This window comes from Nicotiana tabacum, chromosome 5 (genome assembly GCF_000715075.1).
Source record: "Nicotiana tabacum cultivar K326 chromosome 5, ASM71507v2, whole genome shotgun sequence".
Taxonomy (NCBI): Eukaryota; Viridiplantae; Streptophyta; class Magnoliopsida; order Solanales; family Solanaceae; genus Nicotiana; species Nicotiana tabacum.
Window position 1 is genome coordinate 91698732 of NC_134084.1, and position 5503 is coordinate 91704234.

General features: G+C 32.0%; 1 long non-coding RNA gene across 1 annotated transcript; it reads left to right on the forward strand.

Moving 5' to 3' along the window:
* The first annotated feature begins 226 nt into the window (after positions 1 to 226).
* LOC107806760 (uncharacterized) lies at positions 227 to 3127 on the forward strand. The gene is made up of 4 exons (XR_012709639.1): positions 227 to 566; positions 1047 to 1164; positions 1396 to 1474; positions 3042 to 3127. It is a non-coding gene; the product is annotated as an uncharacterized LOC107806760 (long non-coding RNA).
* The last annotated feature ends 2376 nt before the right edge of the window (positions 3128 to 5503 follow it).

The window sequence follows — 5503 nt, forward strand, 5'->3', positions numbered from 1 at the left end:
AACACACCCATAACTCGGGGCTATACATCAAATCAAGATGGAAATCAAGCACTAAATAGTTCTTTCTACACCTCACGCAGACCCTTCTCATCACATTCAAATCATATGAACACATCTCGCAGTCACATCATACTCATCACGTAGCCATCCAGCCACAAATTCCACTAATAGGGGTACTACCGGACATATAAGTCCAAAAGCACATGCTCACACAATCAACACCTCTCACTACAAGAAAAAACACTTTTAGTGGCCATTGTTTAGCGGCAATAGACTATTTGCTGGTAATTTATCCCTTGAACTCAAATGTTAGCGACGATTTGATATTAACCGGGAATTAGGACCTTTCACTGGCAAATGAAGAAAATGGCCTCTATAAAAGTTAGTACTAATTATTGAAAGCAATTTTTTCTAACTTTATCTTCCCTCCAATTTTTTTTATTGTTCCCTCCCTCTCCTCATTCCTTCCTTGTAAACCTAGAACAGACACCCAAATTGAACTATTTCCCAATTTGAGATATTCAGCCATCGGTGGCGGCATCACCACAATCGACAACCATCACGAGGTAATTCGACTTATCTCTCTATATCACTATCTCTCTCTGTCTGTCGATCTTTCTCTATCTCTCATCCCTATGTTTCGATTTTTCTTGGTTGTTGATGCTTGATTTCTGTCTCAATCTTGCCTCTCGTCAGTTTTCTCCATCACCAACATCATTATTGAGCCCTAGGTTTAGTTTTCTTTCTGTTCATTTTTTTCCTATTTTATTTTTTCGCTATTTTTTTTTATTTTAGTAAATATTTTGTGCTTATTGTTGTCTGGTTTAGATTATGTTCAATTTATTTGGTAATTCCCATAATACAAGTACCAATCTAGTGTGTATATAGTTGAATGCTATGTGATTGAGATGGATTATTTAGCATTGTCACAGTGCCTTGATTATTTTAGTGGACTGAAGTTTGGAATACTATGCTATTTATTCAAAAGAAAGATACTATGTATTATATTTCTAATGAAAATTTTGCCTTTTTGTTCCCTTCTACAGTGTACGTAATGGCGTTCTTTTGTAGATAATAATATTGAGCAACCCAAAAACCTTCAAACTAGAAGACAAGAAACATGTATAATAAGTGGGAGACTACTGGTTATTGCCCATTTGACAGGTATAGCTTTATGTTTTTGCTTATTTTTGGTTTATATAGATATGATTTCAATGTTTACAATGAGAATGCGGAAGACTGATGATTTATGGTTGATTTTTGGCTTGCTAGAATATTCTTTTATACCCATTTTGATCGATCACTTGCAAGTATTTGTTGAGATATTGTGGCAACATGTGGTGATTTCTTCAAATTCCTGATCTAATTTTAATTCTCTATGAACTCTGTATCTAGAACTCTTGCGATTGCTGGTCGTTCCATGCCCCGAACTAAAAGTTGTTTGCCTTAGATTTACAGCTGAAAATCTTTGCAGGTATGAAGGAGTTATTTTTCGCAACTTGTCACATTTAATTTTGGACAATGATTTTTGCGAAGTTCCTGAACTAATTAAAGTTAAACTTGTGCAATTTACCTTGTCTTTATTTTTTGTTTGGAGTTATTTGACATCTTTTATTTATGAGCAAAAAGCTTTAGGCATGGTGTACTTGTATTATGTTAAATGTATCTCTTGGATTTATCTTTGTCTGATAATTAACGATTTCCCATGTTTGAAAGATACCAATAATTTTAAAGCATTTGACAGTGCACACTTTTAAATTCTTGTGCCGATTGAGGTTTCTAAAGCTGCTTTCTGTCCTTTCCTCCCTGGACTAACTTCTGATTACCCAAAATATGTACTCCCTCCGTTCGAATTTATGTGAACCTGTTTGGTTGGATACGGAGTTTAAGAAAAAATAAAGACTTTTGGAATTTGTGGTCCTAAATAAGTTAAAAAGGGGCCCAGATAATTTGTGTGGTTATAAAAGCTTCTCATTAAGGGTAGAATTATAAGTTTAAGCTAAATTATTTCCAAATTTAGAAAGAGTTCATTCTTTTTGGAACGGACCAAAAAGAAAATAGATTCGAATAAATTGAAACGAGGGAGTAATTGCTTTCAGGGGTTTGAACGACTAATTCAATAATTCGCCGAGGTAGTGTACCTATGTTTCAAACACAAGAGTATCTTATTCTGTAACGGCCTCATTGCCCATGGTTGCCCTTTATTTTCTCTCCTGGATATATGCAGAATGCTAACAAAATAATCTTACAAAAAAAGCTGAAATTTATTTTTTGCCAATCTTTAGTAACTTGTGATTGAAGATGCAGTTTAGTGGTGCAACTGTATTAAAATCTCATTATTCTTTTCTCTTTTATCTTCATTCCTCCACTGCGGAGAAGCAAAACCAGGAAATCAATAAGGTAAATGATTCAAACGTGTACGTATATGGTCATGCCACAATTCTTACAAAGAAGGAAAGAAAGAATTTCCCATAATAGTTGTCCACCTTTTGTTATCTGTACGTAATTACAGAACTTAAATACTTTTATCAAACAAATTTTTGAAAAGTTGTGTACTTATTTAGATGGTTTGGAAAGATAGTGAAAGTACATCTATAAGGACTCTTTAGGATACATAAGCACTCATTATAATGTGAGTACTGACTAGACGATTAAGTTAAATTTCATAATTTTAACTCAAAAATTCAAATCACGGATATATAATATTGGACATATAAAAGGCGTGTTTTCTATGAGAACCACATAAATCTGATTGACTAGATACTCAGAGAGAAGTTCTTTATTTTGTAATGCAATCTTTTATTTGTTGTTTCTCTGATTCTTTGCTTTCAAAAAACTAGATAAATAATATAAGAAAGAGAACAAAATATCATGTTTGGTTTTTGTGAAAGAATATGATTCACATGACACAGATTTTACTTAATGCCTGCAGTAATTTCATCCCTAATACCTGTTAACTAGTGCGTGTTCTACATTGCAGTGATGTTGTCTCTGTTTTTTATGTGTTGTGTGATTTCTGATCAACCTCTTTGGTCTTCCAGGTCAAGGGTTGGTTCAGATTATTGAAGAAACTAACATGGGTGGGAAATCGACCTATATATGCCAGGTATGAGTCTTATGAAGATTCATCTTTTTTTCTCCTTGGTATATTTTTATTTCACTAGGTCAGTTTTATATATCCCTAACATATGTCATATTATATGCAATTGATTGAGTATCTATATTTTGTCACTACGCTTTCTGATATATATTTTTTACATTCAATTTTCAATTATTTTTTGATCTGTATGAACTATTTTAAAAAAATAATAAGCAGTATGCTTGTCGGAGTCAATTGAATAGAGCCGACATACAAGTTATAAGAGCATTAGCACGAAAAAATTCATAGAATAAAACAACTGATTCAGAAAAAAAAATCATACGGTAAAATATTGTCTTCGACTGCCGCTGATGCCTTGCTCCTTTATTTGAGTTTGAATGTTGATTTGATAAACATGTCCTATCCAAGGGAGCATGTTCTGTCCAAGGGATATGAATAAGATATTTCATGTTCTTATTCCTTTACTGGTGGAGTGGGTGGATAAATTTGGCGCTATACCAATTCAACTTAGTTACACCGTTAACTCAAGTTCTACCGTTAAGAGAAAATTATTCACTACTAGCCACAATTTTGATTTTAAAACCTGAGTATAAAAATCTGAAGCAACCTGTTTGAAAAAGTTGTGGAAGTTACAGGTGAAAATTAAAGTTAAATATTTTTTTATGGAATTATCTAGTGGTAGTTCTTCTAGTTCAAGGTTTTTCAGGATATAAGCTAGATGATACTAATATAATTTGTAATATGTACATATCAAGAAACCTGCTGACCATATGTTCTTTATACATCCCTTTTTCATACATTTCCTGAAATATTCTACTAAATGTTGTCTAACTCAATAATAGAATTATATTCTATACCTAATCATGTTTATATTCTCTTTGTTTTATCATTTTAGGTCAAGCATTATGACATTTGATAATTGGGCATATGGAAGAAATCATTCTGATTAAGAGTTTGAGAAATTTTTATATGATGTTTATTGTAGTTTTATAGCTATTTTGTAACAATAGTTATTAGATGCAAAATTATACTAGCTATTGGATTCAAATAGTTTACTTTTTTCGTAAAAATTGCACGAGGCGCCCTATTTGGTCGCCTCCATTTAACCTATTCCCATTTTTTAAAATTTTTTAAATTGTACCCACTTTTTAAACAATTTCATCCCCCTCTCCTCCTTCTCCTCCTTCGTTTTCTTCTTCTTCTTTCTTCTGTTGTTGTTGGTGCTGCTATGAAACTTCAGTTTATAGGATGATTGTCATAAATATGTTTATCAGATTATTTAAAAATAAATTATAAATAATTACGTAAGTTAGTAGACAATAATTTGTGAATATTTTCACGTATGTAAGTTAGTAGACAATGATAATTCTGTTCTTTTTATGTTTATTGTTTTCAAAATTTATGATTTAGATATTGTTGGTAACCTGATTATTTATCTACTATGTTAGAAAGCTTTTTAAAAAACTTTAGTTTATATGGTGCTGAAGTTTTTACAAATGAACTAAATAACTTCAGCATTTTCTGCTGAAGTTTTTGAAAAAGCTTTATGACAAAACTAATGAATTCAAGACAGTGCTGAATTTTTTATAAATGAACTAAATAACTTCAGCATCTTCTGTTGAAGTTTTTGAAAAAGCTTATTCAGGACAAAAAAACTTCAGCTTATTTAGTGCTGAAGCTTTTATAAATGAACTAAATAACTTCAGCATCTTCTGCTGAAGTTTTTGAAAAAGCTTAATGACTAAACTAATGAATCCGGGACAAAAAAATTTCAACTCATTTAGTGCAATTACAAACAAAAACTTCAGCAAATAGAGAACAAAACTTCAGCTACTATGCTTAAGTTTAGCAATTACAAACAAAAACTTCAGCACACTTGGTTCAGTACACTTGCTACTCCAGGCCTGTCTACTAGAATGCTGAAGTTTTGCATGATTGTCTTTGCTACTTCACCCCCGTATGCTGAAATTATGCGAAAAAGTGGGTACGATTGCAATTTTGTTTTGCAAAGCGGGAACAAATTAAAATGTGACCCAAAAAGCGGGTATAGATGCAAATCCCCCCTTTTTTTCTTGTGTTATTAACACTTGAAATTTTGGATTAGTAGTTATTTTTATTTATCGTGGATTTAATGAAATGTATTATGCTTACTATTAAATATAATTGGGCATATTGGTCAACAGAAATGATAGCAAAACACTTAAATTTTACTTGTAATAAGGAAATTGTTAGAAATCATCTTTTCCCGATCATTACAAATACCACTACAAAGGTTCTCTTTTACTCGCAATAAAATGGATCTTTACTGACAATAACAAAGGCAGCTAAATATGTGGCCTAGGGTATTCTGTAAGGGTTTTAGTGGCTATTTTAATTTTTTTTTTTTTTGGCAATCCGCTAGGC